The sequence below is a fragment of the Coturnix japonica genome, chromosome 3 (genome assembly GCF_054131305.1).
Source record: "Coturnix japonica strain WE chromosome 3, WE-NBRP24, whole genome shotgun sequence".
NCBI lineage: Eukaryota > Metazoa > Chordata > Aves > Galliformes > Phasianidae > Coturnix > Coturnix japonica.
The window spans coordinates 24,620,871-24,644,296 of NC_140665.1; the positions used below are offsets into that span (position 1 = coordinate 24,620,871).

Here is a 23,426-nt window from a genome sequence, read left to right on the forward strand (position 1 = left end):
AGGAAAGATTTAGGTTGGATGTCAGAGGAAAGTTCTTTACTATGAGAGCTGTAAGGTGCTGAAACAGGTTACCCAGAGAGGTTGTGGATGCCCTGTCCCTGAAGGTGTTCAAGGCCAGGTTGGATCGGGCACTGGGCAGCCTGGTCTAGTATTGGCAGCCCTGCCTGTGGCAGGGGGGCTGAAGATTTTTGGTGCTTGAGGTCCCTTCCAACCCGGGCTATTCTGTGACTCTGTGATCATGTAGTTGTGTGACAAGCACTTCAGTAGACAATACTGGTTTAGAGCAATCTCTCTTTTCTAAATAATAACTTTTTTCTCTGTCATAGTCAGCAGTTAGTATCTTTTGTATCCAAAGAGGTTGAAAACCTTCCTAGGAACTGACCCATCCAGCTACTTCACAGGTTTAAAATGAAGAGTATTTGCTCTAAAGATGGTGGTGTTTACCTAAAATGATTTTCAGTGATTTACCAAATAGATTTACCTGATATTTCACAGCATGCCAATGGTGAGGGAATGGTATATGAACGTTTTTTGCTCTTATCTATGATATTTCTCAATTCAGCCTTTATCACTGATGAGGATTCACTTGTGCTAAGCTCTCTGTGAATGAGATACAGAAGAATGTCGAATTCTGTATAGCACATTGCATTGTTTTGTGGTCTTCCAGACATCTGGAAAATCTGGAAGGGAGTAGTTAAGTATATAACCATCTACATGCTATTTGGTTTCCAAAATTGAGTCTCAGATTACATGCTTCAAAAAAATAACACACACACACACAATTTAAATAAATAAAAATAATATATATATACATAATTTAAAGTAAGTCTCAAAGACCTGAATATGTAAAAAGAGGAGGAAAATAAATAAGAGTTACTACACCAGAAGTAGTCATGTTGCAGCTTGTGTTTTAGTGGATGTTGTGATGCTCTAAGTGTTGTATACGTACGTGGTATATCTTACAGTTATACGAAACATTTACATTAACTGTAATTGAACTGTACTTTGAAATTGAATGAATGTAAATTTTTGACTCCTTGAAAGTAAATGGAGTGAAAGATTTGATGTAGTCTTGTGTAGGTCATACATCTCCTTTCAGATAGCAACTGTACTGATTTGTGCAATCTTCTATTTATTTATTTATTTATTTATTTTATGTGTAACATATCCATCATACAAAGTAATTAGTAGGAAAACCTTACAAATGTATATAACTTTGTGTAGCATGTCTATTGCATTCATCAGTACCTATTCAGTAACATTGTCTCTGTGCCTGCCTGACAGATCTTCTGACTTGTGGCAATTCCCAGCTCAGGAGTTCCTCTGTTAAGTAAAAAGTGTAGATTTAGACTTTCAGTCCTAAAGTTCCCTGCTGTGTTTATGAAGGCTGTCCATCACATGTGCACACGACTAACCTAACCTCACTCATGTGAGCCATCCTATTTAAACACGTGCAAAAAAGGATGTAATGCCATACCCTAAATGATCAAAGAAGAAATCCAAATCCCAAATTCTTGCTTTCTTTCAAGTAAACATATAATCCCTAACATCCTAAGTGGTCTTTTAATTAGCCATTGAAAGCAGTAAGTGTTAGACTCTGAAACTGATTATGAATTTAAAAATCTCTTGGGCTAATTATTTTGGTTTCCATTTGTGTTTCTTTGGCTCCTGCCTTCTTTTCATTAGTCTTAACCCACAAAAAAAAGTCACTAAAATCGCCCCCAGTGTAAGTTCGAGCTCGCAGACTTTGCTCTAATCCCCACAGAGTTCCCCCCCTAATTTCAACTCCAACCTAATTAGCATTGTATGTTCTTTATTGAAATCAGAGTATTTCTGTACATTACATGTCAGAACAGATACTTGTGTGCTGTTGTTCTCAGGATATTATTATGTCCATGTTTGGTACAGCCCTTCATTTAAGGAGGCTTTGCTGTGATTCCTCTGCCATCACAGAGAACAAACCTTAATTTTCTCCTGTTTTCTCCACAGTTTATTTGTACTGTTTTTAAAACTGTACATGATTTGGAACTGCTTCGGTTTCTTAAAAGGAGTAAAGTCCTTTTCAAAACTACTGGTGTCTCCCTTACCACAGAACATTTGACTTGATTGATGTTAAATGGTTGGTCATAGTTATCCAGCAGTATTTAGAAGGTGACTGCTACCAATAGCTCTGCTTCTGTAACGAGCACAATGTTTTCAGGTCAGCACAAAGCATAGGTTCATGTTGAAATCTTCTTCGCCCTGTGTTTTGCAGCAGCACTGTTTTATAGAAGATAGTTTGGATACTTGCATGAAGAAAATTGAACATTTGATGAGATGTTTCACTAGAGAAATGCCCAAGACTATGATGAGCAAGTCAAATAAACACATCCATGCAGAAGCAGCTAAGTGTGTATGTCTAAAAATTTTGAATAACTGTAATGTCACATCACATTTATAGTGAAGATGCTGGCTGGATATCTTGGTTTGATTAATGCCTTACTCACAAGGAGGCTCACCTGCTTCATTGTGACTCAAACAATACTAATTTTAGCATTTCTATACTAGGATTGCTGAAGGCACAGGAAAATCAGGATTTTGGTATATATCCTGATTTGGATTTAAAGCCCAAGTTCCACTTCATTCTTTTCAGTGGCTGTATCATACCATTTTAAGACCCTTGAAATCTGCATTACTGAAGACATCAGAAGGACCACTTGTGGTGAGGGAGGCTGTCGGTTAATTTAGTTGTAAATGCAGTTGTGTGGTAAAACATATTAGAGAGTTCAGTGGGATTCAGTGCTTTTAGCACCTCATTTATTTAGCTTTTGGGACAGAATTGCAGTTGGAAGTCTTATTTCAAATGAATCATTATTTGTTGCTAATATTTAGCAAAGGGAACACAGTTCAGTAGTTGTACTCGTGGTTTTACTGAATGGATTTGTCTGGAATAATGAAAAGGTTTCTAGTAAAATGACCGTGAATCCTGCATGAAATCTGGTTTTAAGTATGAGAATCTTTCAGGTTGATTTTGCCTTGGAAATAGGCATTGATTATGGAACAGGTTTCTTTAGTATAGCTGAATGCAGTATGTTAGGCTCAGTGTAAATGCTAAGATTCTGAACTTACAGTGGTTACATGATTGAGTGAGCACTAATGGAACTTCTCTGCACAATTATTGTAAACCCTTTGTTAACTCCAAGACATAGAGAGCTGAGCTTTCGAAAGCAACCACTGGATGTAGGAATTATCTCAACATTTGCATGCTCATCTGAATGTACTTTTTAAAATCTGTGAATGTTTTATTTTCTGCTAAAGAGGAGAAAAGAGAGGGGAAAAAAAAGCAAAAAACAGATCCTTTTCTGCTAGTTCATATCTGCTGTATAAAAGTAGCTTAGAAAACTAGGATAGTAGAATAAGTTATCTGATTCTGTTTCAGGTATGCCTGAAGCAGCATGGACAACTGCTTGAGCTACTTGAGGGACACCTGGATTTGTCATTGATCTGGCGACCTCAGGCAAGGTGCTTCCCCTTTCTGTTCTTCAGTTCATAAAACAGAGATAACACTCAAGGCCTTCTTTGTCACATGCTTTCAGATCTTCTGATGAAAGGAGCCTCACAGAAATGAATAATAACTCTATTCACTGAGAATTTTATATCATGGCAAACATATTTTCCAGGGTAATGTAAATGGATCCAGGAGTTCTGGAACTTACGAGCCCACTACATACTTTAGTCTAGTTCAGCTCTTATACAGAGCAAGCTTCAGTCAAAACTTGTCCTGCAGAACAGACATTTTGTAAAGTTTCAATCAGAAACGTATTCTGAATGTTTGATATGTTGTCTGCTTATTCTGATTCAGAAAGAGTCACTGTTCTTTGTTGGCTGCCCCTTTTCCACAAATCTTTCAGAAACTTTGTCTTTGAACTCTTAATTCCTGTCAAATCAGGCTGAAAGTGACCTGCAGGATCAGAAGTTGCTATTGGGAGTGGGATGAGTGAATAGACAGCCTTGCGTAGCATGATTCTTTAGGACTGCTTAAGGGAAAACAGGGCAAAAGTCATGCTTTCCTTTATTCCATTTGCTTTGAAAACCAGAAAACAGATTTACCAAAACAGTATTTCCAAATTCCAAGCTAACCATGTCCTTAACAAATAGCATGGGGTACTAGCCAAAAAGTGAAGGAATACCATTTTCTACAGAAATGGGACTGCTCTATGTGAGAACATGGCAGGTAGGATATCCATTAAAATCTTCACCACTTTTTATTAGACATTTTGTGGAGGAGAGGGAAGGTTTTTATTGCAAAGGTCAAGTCGATTGTACAGGGAATAGGAGGGACCTCTGTCATTACATGTTTTTGAGAATAGGATGACACAAATGTCTTTCAGAAATGGCATAAGAAAACCTGGTGGCCTTCAGAACTCTATTTGAAGCGTGTCTTCTGTCATTCTTCCATAAAGCTCAGATTGCCTTGAGAAACACAGATATGTAATGATGTAAATAAGATCTTTGTGCAATAAGCTGTTGCAATTAAAGTTTGTCTAACCAGACACCAACTGAGCTGAAAGTTTGGCTTGTGTAAATCAAACATGGTCACAGAAATAAACAGTCTCACACAAATCGTTCACTCCTCAGAGGAGAAGGAATAGTAGCCCTTGAAAACAGCCATGATTTTCCAGTAGCGATACTCAGAAACACTTTCAGCAGCAGTATCAGTACTGCTCATAAGTGCTGGCACAGTAAACACCACATAACACCATGGACTTGCTAAGGCTAGAGACTTTTACCTCACTTGGACAAAAATTTCTTGTATCCTGGATTCTGGTGCCATGTGAAATGATGAAGTGTTGTCCATATCCTCTACACAGTTAGAGAAAGATAAGGTTTTCTTTATTAAGGAGGTGAGGTATTACTTATTACAGACTTGGATGATAGAATGTGGCAAGTGCTGTTGCACCTAAGATACATTTGCCAGAGCCTTATTCATGCATTTTGGGCTTGTTTAATGTGTCATGGAATCAAGCACTGGTTCAGCCACATAATAATTTTCCATGACAGAAAATTCTGAAGCTGGTTCTATTATTGTATTCTGCTCAACAGTACTGAATCTAGCAGCAAAATCTGAGCACTGAGGGCTGAGCTTAGTTTGTATTACATTTCACTGCTGCTGTTTCTTTGCCTCCCTGTTGGTGTTACTATGTGTTTGTCCGCTGATTTCAATGGACAGTTACGGATAAAATGTCTTATCTGAAAATTCTACACACATATTTTGCTTGAAAATTAATATTATGTTTTCAAAAACAAATAGAACCTTTGACAGATAGTTTCTATTAGAAAACTGAAAATCCAAAGCTGCCTAATGATGTTTTATTACATTATTCTGTTTTTCTTGTTAGTTAAGCAAAATTTACTGAGAAAAGCCTCTAATTTTCCGGTCAGCACAAGCTCCAGGCTTACAAAAGCATTTTTACTCGGCAGAAAAAGTGTTAAGAATTGCTTATGGTAAAATAATAACTTGTCACATAAAAGTTACTGAACCTAGGAGGTAAAAGAAACCCCAACAAATCCACAAATGTCAGTGCTTGCAGTCTGCCTGGAACTCACCAAGTATGACGAACAGTGACTCTGCTGTCTTAATATATTGCTGACAGAACTGCTGTACTCATTAACCTTTGATGAAACACGATGTCACTTTGTTCACATCAAATGCTCCTTGATGCCAGTGCTCAGAGACTGTTTTTGTTGCTGATGCAGACATCAGCTATTGTTGAAAACATTGTCTTCCCATTTCCATGTTTTACTGCCCACGAGGATTTGTAGGTGCTGATTGCTATCAATCTGCAAATGAACTCTGAAGCTGGTTGTGTGTTTAATTTCTAAAGCTTTTAATTATTTTAAAAATATTTATTTTAAAATGTAATTTAGGTGTATCTGAGCACCCAAATCTGTTAAATTCCTGACATGCTACAGCATTGTACTCTGCATTTGAATCATCTCATCTGTTATTGTGGTTGTTTGGAACTATTAAGGAAATACAAGCATAATAATTTTATTCTCTACATATTTGTAATTGGGGGGTGGGGGGGGGGCAGGGGAGTAAGGGATAGTGTTAAGTAGCAAGGTATTTTGGACAACTTCCTAACTAAGTAGTGATGTAGCCTAGTTTAGAACTGAGGTCTCCTTATTCCTAGTCTGTTCTCCAATCATTTCCAGTCTGTTCACTGCCTCTTATTATCAACATCAGGAACAGGTCTTGGTCCTACTGCACTAAATATCATGTCTCTCAGAAAGGTTATCCTGGCTGACCATCTCTTATCTTGGAATAATTTATGCCAAGGAGTTTTCTGTTTGTTTGGTCTTTGCATGATAAGTTCATTTGTTCTGATATGAGATAAATCAAGTGGAAGCAGAGAAGGAAGAATTTTAGTTTCCTAGCAGAGTATATAAATTTTCAGTACTGGAGAAACAGATCAGAGAGCATATTTTCATGTTCTTACAGTTACTTCTGTTTGTTATTTAGCATATAGAATTAAATTTGCTGTTGACCTATGATTAACATTCTCTGTACTTTACAGTCCTTAGTATTCTTTGCCTTTGCATTAGGGGACTTTGTAGTTTTTTGCTTTTGGTGTGTTTGAGCTGCATATATATATTTTGCACAGTTGTGATTGCAGTCATTATAGCATGTCATGCAGTAGTAACATCTTCGGAAGTGGTTGAAAATAAGACCAGAGTTTCTTCTGATTTTCAACTGTGAATATGGGGAGTGTTTGTTGAGAAGCTGTTAATGGAACTCCAGCTAATGGCCATACCATGCTTCAAGTAGCACTTTATGCACTAGTGTAGCTTTAGAAGAGGTGATCTTTAAAAAAAGTTTTGAAGAAAGGAAAATAAAATTGGTTTGACACAAGGTTGTTTAAGGCATAGTTACAGTTTCAGACTCATGCAGTGAGAGTAGGTGGTTACAGAAGTATATGATACAGAAAGTGTAAGCAGACAAGACGCAGGCAGATGTATTTTCATGGGGATGTAGGAAATGCTATTAGTTTGCTTAACACTAAAGTGCATCTGTCCCTTATTGAGTGATGAAAGCCCAGGAGACTGACTGTCCACACAAGTCCAGCTTTACAGGATGAGCATGTGAAATTCACAGAATAGCTAACTTACATGAAATATGACCACACCACTAAACAGCAACACAATGGAAAGTGCATCTGAGAACACTTATGGAATACGATCAAGCATAGCTGATACAGAGTCCTTGAAAGGTGGTAGTAAATACACTCATTTAAAGACTTTCACCTGTTGCTTTAAATCATTCATACCCCACAGTGTGTCTGCCAGCACTATGACCCTTGGCGCAGAGTGAGGAACATCAAAGAAAAAAGTGAGCAGATCAAGTCTCAGGTAGGCGTTGCACCCTTGTTGCGGATAAAAGAAATGTCAGTAAGTTATAAAACAGGCGGAATCAGGTCACTGTAACTCTGACACGAGTGACCCAACTCATATGACCCAAATATTAGTAGGTCAGTACTGTCAGTTCATACAGAATCATATAGATGGAATTTTAAAAAGACCACTTACTTAGGGTTTTTGTTCTGTTATCTCAAAGATGAGAATACATAGGTTACCTGATGGTAGCTTACTCAGTCAAACCTTGTGATTTCACTTTTTAGATTTTTCAAGCCAAAAAGAATTTGCAATCTGACATTACCTATAAACACAAATGAAAGTAAGGTGATTAGTTTTTATGAATTAGGGGTGTTTGGGGTTTTTTTTCTCCTTTGAGATGGTCCGCTGAGCGTTGTAACATCTCTGCTCTCTGTAAGCTGCCATGCTGCTTACAGTTAAGTTTTTACTGTCAGGAACAGTTTCTGCTAAAATGGCTGCTTTTTTTTTTTTTTTTCTTTTTTTCTTTTTTTTTTCCTGGAAATATACACGTGCTACTTCCCTTTTCTAAATGTTCGTCATTTGATTTTAGGTACAACATGTACAGACTGATTTTTAAAGCAGTAGAAATTGCTCCCTGGAAATGAACTGTAGTTAAAATGGAAGACAAGCATAATAACAATCAGAGCCAACAAGTCTGCAAACAAACGCTTTGGGTATCTAATATCAGGCCAATTTCAGTGGTGTTCGTTTGACTGTACTGCATAATCCATCATTACTGAACCAGAAAAGGCTGTTTATCACTTCTAATCGTCATCATCAAAATACTCTTTGAACAACAGTAAGAAGCACTTTTACCAACCCTCTTCAGAGGAAATGATAGGGTATTTTTCTGAACTAAGGGAAATTTAAAGTGTTAGATGAATAGACTCTTTATAATGCTGGCAACAAGGATCTGATGCTGACCTGAGGCTCTTCAACATGCTCTTAAATGTTACTGACTTCACAAAGCATTCTGTCACCATCACACCTTGCCTAAAAAAAATTCTGTACTTCGACAATAGTAACTGTGATTGTAACAGTAAACCATAGCTGGCTCCAACTGTAACACCTATATGCTCTACATATTTATGTCTGGTCTACATCACTAATGCTACCAAAACCCCTGGTGCCATCATTTGAGCCCTTAATACATCAGTTTTCTCAGGGTTAAAATCCTGATGTGCAGGGAGTTAGTTTTTGAAGTCGTGCTGACTATTTTAGCTGTGATTTTCTTCTATATTTGGGTTTTTTGGTTTTTTTCTACTGAAACATACATCCTGCTCATTTTCAGCTATGATTGATTACCATAATTAATCCTCATTTGGATCACTGTGCCCAGTTGCTCATGTAATAGGAAGTGACAATGTTTTCTTCAAAGTGTAGAAGCAAAACAAAAAACAAACAAACAAAAAACTCCAAAATCTTTCTGAATAACTACCACTATCCAACCATTCCAATTAAGGCTTTCTGTCACTCCTTTGGAAGATGTTGTTCAGTGACAGAAGAGATGTTATCTTCCCTAAGTCTACAGAGTACTTACTGTTTTCAGTCAGAATCATTTTGATTTTTCCTGGGCTAATGTAAATCCAGAGACCTTCCTTCCAGAATAATTATCTGCCTTAATTATTCTAGCCTGATTGGTCATAACAAAATCTTCACATTAAGTAATGGTGCAAAATAGTGTTCAGTTGTCTTTCTGTCAATGTATGCTGTGAGCACAGTTCCAATAGACTTTTGGCTTATGTGTATTAAGGTTGAAAGGTTACTCTGCTATCCAAGAAAAGGGCAATGTGATCTTGAAAGAAACATGATGTTTAATATGATAAGTTTGATTCACTTTTTTTTTTTTTTCAGTCTGTTAACAATAAGGTGTAAGTTGTTGGTCCATTCTCCAATTTCAGCCACCACTGCTATATCCATCAAAAAGGATGTGAGGAATAGAGTTATGCAAATACGTATGTGTAAGGGATATAGGAGAATTGTTGTGGCTAAAATTTGGTTTTAGATGTTTTCCTGACGTAAGCCCAGTGCAGACTTCTTCTCAAACTTAGAGTATATGGGTATAGGCAACAAGCATTTGAAATGGATCAGTTGTGACATTAGGCCACAAGTTTCAATTGCCTCAATATGAGGATGCTGAGGTAAGCCTATTTTTTTGCTGTAGATAGAATTGTTGTAAGGTCTGGAAGCTAGGATTTTGCCTACTGCCAAAACTATGTTTGAAATTCCATCTTGTAATTTTTCTTCATTCCTTTTCAGATCACTGCTTGTTATTTTTGATACTGGCTTGGAAAAGGAAATACGTTCCTATATAATCGTGGACACACCAGTTTCCAAACATCACCAGGGCAACCTTTCTTGCTGCCATGCTCTGTGCAGTTTTGCAACTGCTTCTCTTGTAGCAAAGGCAAGTTTCATGGCATAGTGAATTAGTGCTTGTAGACTTGAACTCATGACCCTAATAGTGAATTTAATTACTTTCTACTAAGGTACAATCTTGATTCACAGAGATTTTTTCTGGTGACTTCAACATGGCTTGGATTTCACCCTTCAACCACTGGTGACTTAATAGTGTCTGGCAGCAATCCTTAGCCCTTACCCACCTCCTGGACTTGGCTTCATCTGTTCTATAACTAATAATTAACACATTATTTTATTCACTGACTAGTTTAATCTCTAACTACACTGCAATGTGTCACTGTACAGTTTCATTTGTTGTAGGAACTTCATATTTTATTTTGGAAACCTGGCTTGTGGCAAACTGACCACAAAGGCTTGGATTAGCAAATGGCACTGTAAAGAATGGTTTGACAAAGTTGCTACAAATCACACAAAATCTGTGTATTTAATGTACACAAGGGGGGATTATTTTCTTAATACTATGGTTGGTTGGTCCTATTTATTTTGAATATGTTTTCTCTCTTTTATGAATTATCAAAGCTCCTGACCTTAAGGTTACAACTTTGTTCATGGTTACAAAGAAAAGTTAAGACAATCCAAGTAAACAGCCTCATTGATCTCATTGCTAACAATGATCATTTACTGTCTTCAGCATTAACTCCCAGCTAAACCTAAAGTTCAACAAAAGTATCCACTGAAGTCAAGTAGAAAATTTTCCAGAGTAGGAAGTAAATATAAAACTGAGGAAAATCTGGAGGAGCAGGCCTACATGAAGTAGTTCTACTCCCTGAATAGCTGAAGGTTTCTGGATAAGCCAAGACAAACTCTTCAATTTTTTCTTTGATAGCAAAATTTAGTTTTTATCCCTTCATGAGATAAATACCATTAAGGAGGTGTGGAAATGAAGTACATCTGAAAATGATGAGTTCTGACTATATTTGGTACAACCTGATTCTCTTTGTAACATGTATTAATTTGTATCTAATGCCACATGCTACTCAGCTTATTCCGTATTTTATTTTATTTGTAGTATATAGGGACAGTCAAGGCACTATGTTCTTTCCATTAAGCTGTAATAGAACTAATATCAGAGGGAAAGTGTACTTCTCAAATGCCAAAAAGGAAAAGCATAGAAGTTAAAGGTTTTAAGTTAAAAACACAAAGTTTGAAGTTCAAAATTCAAATAACTTTCTAATTTTAAGTACCTGCAGCCAATTTTCAGAAACAGATTTTTCCATGTTAAAAAAAGCCAAAGAAAAACAGAGGAAGCGTAGTCTCCACAAATGTACTTTTAAAGCCCTTTTTTATTACCATGCTGTGATGGACATTGTCTTCTCTGGCCTTTTCGCTCCTACTGAGAAGTAAGCCTAGCCTGTTAATCCTGACCCTTAAACTGCAGCATTATAATTAACTTTCAGTGTCTCATGACTCTGATTTTTATGTATTAAATGCAAGCCTTGTTATCCACTCAATACAGCATAATACACTAGTTTGACAAAGAACCAAATCTGGTGCTTGGAAGGGAGCATTATTTGTTCATAGGACAAATAAACCTGATTTCCAGGACTTAAGTGACATTAGCAGTATTGTTTATACTGAGAAATTTAAGCTGTTCACATTCTTAAAAAAAATACTTTCCAATTGAATTCAGACTTGCACTAAATCTCAACAAGGATTTTTCTATGGCTTAACTTACATGACTTAAAAAAATAAAAAAATAAAAAGTAAAAATAAAAAGTCATATAGCACTGTAATTTTTATCTCAGGATGTGAATCAGTCCTTTCATGATCCATTCATAAGGCAGTGATTTTCAACAGGAAAATGGTGGACTGGTTTACCACACAGAAAAAAACTGAAATTAATGAAGCTGCATCAAGAGATAAGCCAATGACTCATGGAATAAAGTAGCTTTCACACAGAATTGAATTCTGCATGTTTAGCGCTAGAATTACGTATGCATTGAAAATTAAGGCTTCTGACAAATTGAGCAGAGAAGGCACAACGTTACATATCTCAAGGCATGCACTTCCAAACTGTTTTTTTTTTCTTCCAAATAAGTGAGCTTGTTTTTGTTTCCCCGGGTTTTGATGACAAGAAGATTTGAGTATATAGTTTCTTGTTTCCATAAGAAATATTGTGTTATCTTTAGAACAACAGAAAGGTGCATTTTAATTCATTTTTGCTAAACATGCTTTTGGCTTTATTGGCAGGTTGTTAGGAAAATTAAGAGAAAACAACTATATTGCCAAAGTGCAAAGACTTGGATTTAAAAACATCTCCACCAGAAATCTGCTTTAAACACATTCTGGAAGTTTCTCTTTTCCCTTGGTTTTCATTAGGCCCTGTTCTTTCTTTCTTTACTTTAAAATTTAGAAGAACTCAGCTCATTCACTGCTAAACTGATGGACTAGGTGACCTTAGAGTTCTTTTCCAAATGTACTAATTCTGTGATTCTATGAAATCGTACAAAATGGTGACTGCACGTGCTTATTGCAAAATCATGACCTGCTTGTCACATGTACCCATAATTATGGAATCAAAAGGAAGAGATGCCTCTTGAAAAACCTTGACTGCTGGGAAGAAAGGCCCATTAAAACACTTTATAATTTAACTTTAAAGAGGTCCAAACATGGCCAGGAATTGCTCTGGAAGAGTTCTATGGGCCTGCAGAAGGGGAGTGAGCAACTATCAGAAGACAGTGGAGCCTGCTGCTCCACACATGGGCTAAGCCTGTCTTTCTTTGAAAGCGGAGTTGTTACTTCTCTGGTAAAAAAGAACAACTCTGGAAAGCTGTAGGCACAAAGCAGGATAAAGTGATAATATGAGTATTTCACAAGATGGTGAAAAGCCACTTAGGTCAGAGAATGCAAAAGAGGAAAGCTGAACAAAAGCAAAGTGCTGAACAATGTGGGGTGCAGCTATCAGTGGCCACCGTGATGAGGAAGTGGCTGCCTGCATGTCTGTCAGCAGGATCATTAGCTCGTAGATCCACAGTCTTTGGATAAAGCCAGGACTTGAATTGGAGGGAAACTGCCTTGCTAAAGTATTAAAATAAAGAAACTGGTTGAATATTGGTAAGACAAGAGGGAAATGAAGTTGTTTTTGCTGTCTTAGAGGTGGAAAACTTCCCTGCTGCTTCTCATTCTTCTTCATCAGGGCACCTGCCCTTGCAGAAAGGGGCTCAGCACAAGGGAAAGAGCTGCTGGAGAGGAGAAGTCTCCATGTAGTCATGGCTCCAGAGAGCACAGCTATCCCTCTGCCAAGCCCCTCAATCTCACAGCTTCACTGACCTGGCCAGCATGGCTGACCTTCCCTGCATGGCTGGCATGTCATTTGGGAAGCCCTCAGGAGCCTGGCCTTGCTGCTCTGGCCCCAGGGCCAGGTCAAGCTCTCAGATCTTCCCAAACCCATGCTTCATTTCTGTCTGCAGGTGCAGGAGTTTCAGCAGGAGCTTCTCTTTGAAAAGGCTGCAGAAGAGGAGTCAACATCTTGGGATATTTACTGAGTTCAGCTATCTCAAACCAGTAAATTCTCCTGAAAAAAGAAGGATGTTCATCTCCTGCTTGTCTATCTCTGTGACTGAGGTCTCATAAGCTAAATGCTTCAGGCAGTTGTTCATTTTCAAAAGGAAGGTGAACACCCATGAGCTAGCTTCTTTAATTTAGATTGATTTTGGTCTAAAGGAACTGTGATGTTTGTAAGCATGATTACCATTTAAGACTGCTGTCATTTAGCCAGCAAACAATGCACATAACAACCACTTTGTACTTGTCAAAAACAACATTCTGCTTTGGTTTGTTTGCTTTTTCCTCTTAAATGTAATGTTGTTTAAAATAAAAGCTGTGCATATGGTAGTGATATAATAAATAGCAGTTCTGCTAAATTCTGTTTCAGGAGTGATGTGAGCAAAGGAGAATGTAGAAGAAAAGTTGTGTGTGTTATGAAGTCTGTATGTCTTATTTAAAAAAATAAATAAATTTAAAAGACCCAGTGACTGTGCTGTAGTGATAATTAACCATTTTTTTCTGTTTGTATGAAATTACAAGAAGACTGCTATTACTTTTTATCTTCTGCCATTGCAAGCATTTGCCAAAGTGCTGGAGATGTAATATAATCCCCTGTAATTACATGTTTTGAAAAAGAGCATTCCTGGGCTGTTTATATGGATTAAAACTGACTTAAAAATGCTAGAAGGCATTCCAACCAAAATGGTAAACTAATTAGCAATTAATACTGTGCTGTGGTTTAAGAGTAATTTTTATGCCATTGAAATAGAAAAAAATCAAGTAAGCTAAGAACAATTTCATACTTTCATCTTGTTTTGTGATAAATTCTTTGTTTCTTTATGATCAGTAGAAAAGCGTCCTGGAATAGCAATTAAAGAAAACAGAATAGTGTTGGGAGGAAAACTCTGTGTTAAATACCACTATAAAAAAATCTATATGAATAAATCAACCAATAATTTGTTTCATCTCTCTGTTAAGGTGTTGGAATCCTGGAATGGCTAGACAGAGCATAAAGCAATACTTCATAGATTTATCCTTATATAGATCTATTCTGGCACACTTTGTTTGGTTTTTTTTCGTTTCTAATTATAGGTTAATATGTTTCGTTTACATCAGTGGCCAAGTACGAGTATTTCTCTGAACTGCATCCAAACTGCTTATGTTTAAACTAAGCTATAAGACCGTTTTTTTCTCATTTAGTTCAGTTGGGTTTGGATCCAGTCCCTTTTGGATCTTCAAAGACAGATAGAAAATCTTGTGAAACCATACCTTCTTATGCACCTTGAGCTGATTCCAGCCCTCTAGCTGGTTTATGTAGAGGCTTCTGATAATGTTTAACACAGTGAGCCTGATGTGATTCTTTGAATTGTTAATAAGTCCAAGTAAGTTGTTGATTTCTGAGAACCTAGAGAATGAAAATTAATGCTGTGTTTTCATTGTTTTTTGTTTTCATTTTAGGGTTTTATTCCTTTAGCTTAATGGAGTTATCATTCTTTGGTGTCATATGACAGAAGAAATCAAGTTTATGGGCATATATGTTAACTGTCTGACTGGCTCTCAGCACTGACAATCATTGTGCATCCAGTCTGTTTTACTAGCAGAGGTTATCCAGCAGGCAGAAGGAAGGCAAGAGCTTTGAAATAAAGCCTTTAGAAATATGTTTTCCCTATGCTGTGTTTGCAGACATGATTTGGAAGACTGGCAGAAACAGATGGAAGAGAAATTTCATTCCAAACCTTGGCTGTCAGCTTAAGTTACAAGTGTCTGTCTGTAAAATATTGTTGGTTAAAGTGTTCAAGAGTTCAAACAGAAAACTTGCAGAGAAAATATCTTTTACATAAGTGCTCTCCTGCTTAACAAAATGGGTTATTATCAGATAACAATTCTATCCTTGCAACATTGGCTGAATGTGTTTGTTTCTTTCAAGTGCTGTGGCTGAAGTGCTCGTGCACCAGCCAACTTTCCATAGATCCCAGATGGCTTTCTCAAAAGAGAAGTCCCTCTCCAAATAGGCACAAGAAACCATGATGTAGACATCTGACATGAGAAATTGGGATCTGGAGAATTCAGGAGGAAGTCAAGGGAAAGGAGCAAGGTGGGAGAGTGCACAGGTGATGTCTTTAGTGGTTTGTACTAAATGAACTTTGGCCTTCCAAGAAAAACAGACAGACATGAGTTATTTCCAACTACTGTCATGCAAAATATTCCTATGGAAAAGCAAAACTGCTCTCAATTAAATCCATTCCACATTTCATTATGTTCAAAAATGGTCCAGATTTTATAAGGAAGGGAGAGCAGAACTGTTAACATACTTTTTTTTTTTTTTTTTTTTTTTTTTTTTTCTGGCTGAAAGGGCCAGTTTGGGGTTGTCTCCTCATAAACATGAAAAATGCACCCCTCTGAAGTTTTTCTTACCCCATCCCCACCTAACTTAAGGGAAAACATGAAGAGCATGAAACTACATCACCAAACACTAGAGAATTAACTCATAAACATGTAACTTCAACTGCATAGCACTCAGCCCTGCAAATGACGTTGTAAGATGCATTTTTCAAGAGGCTTTTATTGGAGTTTGCACAAATCCATGATATCATGCTTCACTGTGCCCCTTTGTTGTGGACTGTGTGGGAGCTATTGAGTCACAGCCTGAACCACTGATTGATCACCTGAGGCAAAGACTAAGTCAGCCCTGGGAGCACAGGTGAAGGCAATTCAGCTGAGTGACCAGAATAGGTGGGGTCTGTCTGCACCTCTCCTAGACCCCATTTAAGGGCCAACTGCCCTTAAGTAAAAAAAATAAAATAAAATATGGCTTGTTTCTTCTGCAGCCTCTTAGCTGATGTGTTCTTGAATGAATTTTTATCTTGGGCTTAATTTCCCTTATGTTTTGAAGGCTCAGATCTCAGAGTTATGTTTGTATCCTCAAGCAGTGCAAAGTGTTTAAGGGTGTTGGAGTTCTCTGAAGCAGTGGTTTTACTTGCATCATACTGAATGCTGTCTGCATGGTTCAGTGTAGAAGTAAATAGAAAAACTAAGTTTGGATGCAGGCTAGAAGCTGCTTGTCTGTTACTGCGTGAAGCTACTGCATGCTATTTCAGAATGTATGTAGTTATATTCCCCAAATCATGTCTGTACTGCTCTGCTTGAGCATCTGTTGTAACACTGTGCTGAATCATGCAGACCTTCAAGTAGATGTTATGAAGTCTCTCATCTAGTGTATGGGAAACTGTTAATCACAGCCTGAACCTCTGATTAACCAGCTGAGTTAAGTGTTGGGTCAGCTGTGGGAGCACAGGTGAAGGTAATTCAGCTGTGCTTCCGGAAGGGGTGGAGCTTGACTCCACCCCTCCTAGACTTCATTTAAGGACTGACCACCATGACACCAGCATCTCTGTTTGAGATTGCTCCTTTGTGGAAATTGCATGAGCAGCCTCAGCATTTTCCAGCTAGACTGAACGCATCAGCATTGGTGAGTTTTTCCTATGGATAACCTTTGGCTATCTATTACCACCATTCTTGTATTATTTGCTACCTTACATCTAGACTGAGAATGGTTCTATTATACAGGTAGCAAGAACCTCTCAGTGTAATTTGAGGCTTTGGGATGCTGGGAATTATATTGTGGGATCATAAAGGGTAGTAGCACATTTTTTATACAAATTCTTAAACTTGATTAAGAATCGCTAAAAATTAAATGGAATGAAGTGGACATTCACTGAACTTGTCAGTGTGAGGTAGAGTAACATGGCTTTGATTTCTAACCTGGATTTAAACTTTTGTCCTCAGTTAGGCTGTTTAGTTTGCTTCATTTAAACCCTATAGGAAAAATAAAAAGCAGGTGTTTCCCTTATTGAGTGCCTATTGTTATGCTTTCTTTTTTCTTTTGAGTTATGGTCACAGCATTTTAAATAACTAGGATCTCCTTTGTTTCAACAAAGTTTAATGTATACTAGAGAACAGGAATGAAGTTGATTCTCCTAGCAATTACTCTCTTAACAGATAAACCTCTTCCATAAACAGTGGAGGAGGAAAGGCAGATCCAAACCTTTATTTATCATTAACATGTCAAGGTGGTACTTGTAGTTTCCCTTGGCTACTATGACTAATGAAAAAGTTCCTGGAATAAAGCAGCAGAAGCATAGCCCTAGCACCAGAGCACTACAGTAGTATCCCAGATAAATCTGAGCGCCTTTAACAATATTAAGTGCTCTTATCAGAAAACTACAGAGAACTGTGTGAAATGTAAGGAAAAATGTTGCATCACTTGGCTGAATACTTACTTGTTTTCCAGTTTCCTGGATTATACTTCTATGCTTCATTAGTCTTTTATGAAGGTCAGTGGTTGATCGTGGGCTTTTAATGAATTTGAAACAGACAAATAAATGACCCATATAAGTTGTTTCAAAAGCACTGAGAGTTTGATATATGCCATCTTTGTATAATATAGTAATCATAATCAAAACTGTAGGTATTTCATAAATAAAGATTGGGTGAATTATGTGTATATGTTTCAAAAGTGAGACATTAAGGCCTGTCAGAGAGAGCCTTAGCAAAACTCTTAGCAGCTCCCAGCATTGGAATTAGCACAGAAATCCCAGTAATAGAGCAAGGAAAGAATTTCTGGAACAGCCCTTTTTTGGTTATTCTAGAAAGAGAACAAACACACGCTCTATGAAGTTTTTTTCCTGAGAATTCTTACTGAAGGTTCTCAGTTTTGTGAAACATTTAATTATCACTGATTTGGTTACTTTTCCACTAGCAATGGGTGAATTTAGAAGAGTTCATTGGTTTCATTTGTTTTAGTAAAGTATTTTTATTACAGACTTACCCAAAATTTTGTAAGATAAAAATCTTCTGTGTTTAGATCCTTGGAAAACTTTAAGTCTCAGTAAATTGTGTGTGATCGTTTCATTACAAACAAATTTGTCTATTTCATCAGTGTTTGATCAAAAACCTACCAGATTTATCAAATGCAGCGCTAAATGCTGATCGTAGTTGCATGTTATAATTCACTCAATTCATTTCAACTGAAGCACAGTGAAGCTGGGACCAGAGCAAGCTCTGTGATGCTCAGCCTCACTGTGAGAAGACACTGAGTTATACAGCTAATGCCATTGGTCATGTCTTTAGAGATGGGGAGTAGTACTTGTAATTGATGAAATTCCACTTGCTGTGCTAACTTCACAGTCGCAATATTAAAATGGTGGTTTTCAGAGCCTGTTGTGGCTTGAAACACTAGCTTGTGTTTCACAGCAGTTGACCTTGATCATACTAGACAATGAGCAGTGGCACCATGGAAGAGTCCCAGAATACAGCTCTTTTAAAAGAAGCAAAACAAAATCTGATCCACTGGTAATCCTAGAAGGTATTTAATCTATCAGGAGAAAAGACAGCTTCAATAGTAGTGTTTAAAAACTTCTGATGGTGTGTCGGCCCTGATGATTTTGAAGTACAAATAAGATTTCTTCAGAAATTTTATGTTTTGAAACTTTTTTCCTCTTCAAATGCCTTTTAAGGAATGAGCTTCATCTATAAGAATATATTGAATGTGGTCTTGCTCTGAGTCTTCTATTCTTCTAGACTAGATTCATATATGCACACATTTAACACAAAACATGCATGAATAAGCACCAGGAAGGCTGTGCAAATGCCTCATTTCTATTCCACGTTGCTTTGAAGCACATTCCACACTGAAGAAAGGGGAAAGGAAGATAAGCCAGTTCTGTTGCCTCATATTCTCCTTTATAGTATCTGTTCAAGGATTTTTCCCTACCTTGCGTCACTAATATGGATGAATGAAAAAGAACTTTTCTACAGCTGATAGTTTTGTTCTTCTGCCATCATTAGCACACAGTGCCAGCATGTGGTTAATAGTTAGGGGGAGATGAAATGGTCTTGCCTGCCCTCTCTGTACATACACACGTATAACTGACAAGCCAATATACTGAGGCTCTTATTTAGTAAAATTTTGCAAGTGTTCACTCCAGTTACGCATAGTAGTAAGGCTGTTAAAAACATGCTTAACTGTAATCAGATGTTCAAATTCAAAAGGATTTAAACATCTGCTTCTCATTACGTGCATGCTTAAGAGCTTTGCTGAATCAGGGCCTTGGCTATTAGGAAATAAACACCAACTTATTTTACATAATTATTAGGAAATAAGACCACCAACTTATTTTACATATGCTCTTGAAGAGTGTTCATATAGATAGTAATGACTTTCAGTCAGTACTGACCAAAGTTGGCTTTGAACTGCTGACCTAGAGGTGAAAGGCTTGTATCCTATTACCAGTCCCCGGGGCAAACCAGTCTTACTTGTTTTCAAATATTAATGAATTAAGTCAAGTCAAAAATGTAGCTCCATTGATTGCCTTTCCCCCATATTTTTCCCGTGTCAGCATCAGTGACTGATGCATCTGTGGAAAGTCTTAGGGAACCAGTGTTGTCCACACATCTCTGGTTTAAATCACTTGCATTGTAAGCAGAGTCTTAATAACTGATAGTTTCTAGTTTCTAAAAATATTTAGAAATGGACCTTCCCACAAATGTTGATAGTAGCTGTTCATCAAGGCAAACATACTTATGTAAGGGTCTAATGAATTATTTAGGTATCTATTCTCCTTGTTATATGCAGACATAACTCTCAGTGACACTAATAGCAGATTTCTTATGCATGCCAAGAGCAGGGAAAATCCTTGGAGAGTATTTAGACAATATTCCTTGAAGGACTGGAAACTGAAGAGGAGGCCTGGAGGAAAATCATTGATGCAAACATGAATTTGTCATTTTTTTCAAAGAAGATATATGTATTTTATTTTAAAAAGACAGTGGGGACCATTAACTACCAAATATTTAAAATTTCATTTGCATCTCTGTAAGGGTGTAGATTAGATGAAGGCCACCCACAGACCTTGAGATGGAGGTAGAATTACGTTAATATGAAGAAAATAAAATGTTCCTGGCAAGTGCTTTTTTTGAAAATTTTATTTTCAGTTTTGGATATTTAACATCTAGGAACCATTATTTCCAATGGATGTAGATTTAGTGAACCACAAGTCTGGGACTGCTTTTTTTTTTTTTTTTTTTTAATCAGTGGATATGGGATGTACATTTGATTCAGTGATTCAGATGATGAGTGGTTTTGGTCAAGTGTTGCAAAGGTACATTTCCAGGAGTATTGCTCAGTTGCTGGGTGACTTATGCACAGTAATGTGCCATGCATATAGTTCCTAATGGAACATAAAACAGGTCAGCAAACCAGGGACATTCGGAGTCTAAGCCATGACACAACTCTGCAAATGCAGAAAATAATCAGATGCTATGGAAAGAAATGCTGATAAGTTCATTTTTCTTTCAGTCTCTTCAAGCCATCCTAGCATCCTGCTATCTTAGAGCAATTTCTGTCTGGTTTGGTAGGGATGGCTGTGAAAAGTCATGATAGAATCAAAATGACACAATCCATTCCCTCCCTCTGCTTGTCTGGAGCTATCCTCTGCTGTACAGCTCAGTTAGGAGGTCCTCCATCTGTATCAGGTGTGAGTCTGAAAGTGCTCAACCTTAGCTTTACCATAGTGCTCTTGTCTTAAAACTGGTTGTATGGAAGCAGGGAAGAACAACTCTGTAAATAAGGCTTTTGTTTATTTGTTTTTACTTGCTTTTCCCCTGAGGATGCGTTCTGCTACAGTCTGATCAGGAACTGAGAAGGGAATGGTGTAAGGCATTGTTTCAGCTGAGTCTTTCTAGGTCCACACTTGCTGCATTTTCAGGATCTTGGAGAGGAAGTACTTCTGATAAACAGCAATCAGAAAATAATTGTGACTTCTTCCTTGCTGCATACCTGGCAAGAGGGCATCATGCTGGAAACTGTCATCCTGGGCTTCTCCTGAGTTTCCTGAGTGTGCCCTTTGCTGATCTAAGGGGCTGCAATAACATGAGAAGGCACACAACTTCCAGACAGAAATGCAATTTAAAATGGGAAGTATTATTTCTTCCCTGTGAATATTCTCCTTCAGTTCTGGAAAAAACACAGAATAGTAATAACGTAAAGTTACTGGAAATTGTGTTCTGATACTAAATAAAGTCACAGCAAAAGTGTGACACTTCTTAGGGAGAAGTTACATAAAGAGCAAGTCAGATTCCCAGAGAAATATAGGTTGAATGATTCAAACATTTTAATTAGCCAAAGATTGAATTAGTAATTGATGAAAGGATATCTTAAAGCTTTATCTTGACAGCATGTCAGCTGCTGTGGGGAAAATTCCCAGACCTAGCAAAGAGGCCTTGCCTGTAGGCATGCAAATATTTCTAGATGTTCAGTCTTTCTACCCTGAAGAGGCTGCATGTTTGTTGTTTTTTTTTTTTAGCTGAACTGGCTTTCTGGAAACATTTAAAAGACTGATACATTCTGCTACCAGCTATCTTATCTTCAGCAGTATATAAAATATGATATTTGCTGCTTTCTTGAATGTTGGGTTTTTCAGTTTGATATATAGGAACATGAAAGAAACGTCATCACTTAAAAAATGGTCTCCTTAATAGAGACTGAAAAACCTTTTTATGAGATGTTGACTTGGTTGTGCTGGATCATTAGATTCAGTTCTGGGTTTTGACATGTTTACTTTAGCTGGCGTGTCTTTACACTGTAGTTCACAGAAAAATGAACGGAGCTGATGTGAGGAAGAAAAATCACAAGTCAGTAATAAAACTGCTTGTGGATCTTTCTCTGGAAAGGAAATGTTTTATGATTCAGCTTATATGTTTGTGGATGTGTTTTAGGTTTCAGTTTAAAAAAATAAGAAATTCTCTTTTCTTCTCCGTTCTCCCAAGTCAACTTTTCAATTCTGGCAAATAGAGAAAACTTTTTTTTCCAGAGCTAAATAGAAGTATACATAGTCCTTAGTGTAAGCAGGTGTTCATCCATGTGCACTGTCTGCTGTCACTATCAGTCCTTTCAGTACTTTTCACCACAAAAAGAAGCTTTGAAATGTTAGTGTATCTAAATTGGAGTTTCAAAACATTATAGTTGATGGTGCAGTTATGTCTTGCTCTTCCCTCAGTTTTATCACTCCCAAACAGGAGTGACTACAGAATGGGAAAATACCAATATTTTTAAGTATCTGAGGGAGAATTTTAGCTGGGCTGGACTTGTTAGTGGCCTTAAACTCCTCCTTTGGTTGGAGGTACAGCAGTGCCAGGTAGTACAGTTCATTAGCCCTTTGGTTTTCATGAACAGCAGACATATGTTGAGCTGTCAATGAGGTTAGTAGATACCATTTGTAACCCAAATGGGTTGTTTTCTCAGGGTTTAGGGCAGACATCAAGCTAGGTCAACTGGGGCATCATCTACTTACATGCTTAAATATTGATTACCTTTAACACAGGGGGGGGGGAGGGGGGAGTGGGGAGGGGGGGTGAAGAAACAGATAGCAAAGAAATAGGGAAGAGGAATGGAGCTAATCGTTTTCAATCAATCCAAATCAAAGATACATGTTTCTCCTTTCAAGCCATCCTGCCAGAGAGCTGCCAGGTACTGCAGTGGCTGCTCTATTGACAAGCTTGCTGTGCCTCTCCAGATTTCATTCCCTCCTCTGCAAGACAGTGTGCTTGGAGACTGCTGGAAGGCTGCAAAGCTTAGCAAACTAGTGAGGGCATGGCTGCATTTTCTGCAATGTCTGGTAGGGACTGGAGTGCATGGAGCCCCAGGCCTTGATGGCAGGGTGCAGCACCCACGTTAGACCCCTTGCTCTGCCTTGAGCCTGGAGGATCTGTGAGTCTGGTGCTGCCCTGACCCTTTCTTCCTCCCGTGGTGTGACCTGGCCAGGCTTGAGTCTGTCATCCAGCAGATAGAACCCAAATTCCCTCCTGATTCTGGAAGCACAGTCTATCCCTAAGTGCTCATGCTGATGAGAGCTCCTCTGTGTTTAGTGTTAACACAGCACCAACATTCCACAGATCTGGGAGCTCAGCTGTGTGGTGCTGGGGTAAAACTTGGGTGTAACCTCCTCCTACCACTGCCTTCTCTCACCAGCTTGACATTTGTCACTTAGCAGAAGGAAAGTGAACGTAAGTCACTGAATTTGGGCTGAGGGAGCTTTTTCAGGGTGAGA

General features: G+C 37.8%; 1 long non-coding RNA gene across 2 annotated transcripts in view; it reads left to right on the forward strand.

Annotated features, from left to right (window-relative positions):
- The window catches only part of LOC146761318 (uncharacterized), a 143,336-nt gene extending 129,536 nt beyond the window's left edge, over positions 1 to 13,800 (forward strand). For both annotated transcript variants that reach the window (XR_014944578.1, XR_014944579.1), the window contains exons 2-3: positions 9,673 to 9,820; positions 13,245 to 13,800. This is a non-coding gene — a long non-coding RNA (uncharacterized LOC146761318). The remainder of the gene's footprint in view (positions 1 to 9,672; positions 9,821 to 13,244) is intronic.
- Positions 13,801 to 23,426: the final 9,626 nt, after the last annotated feature.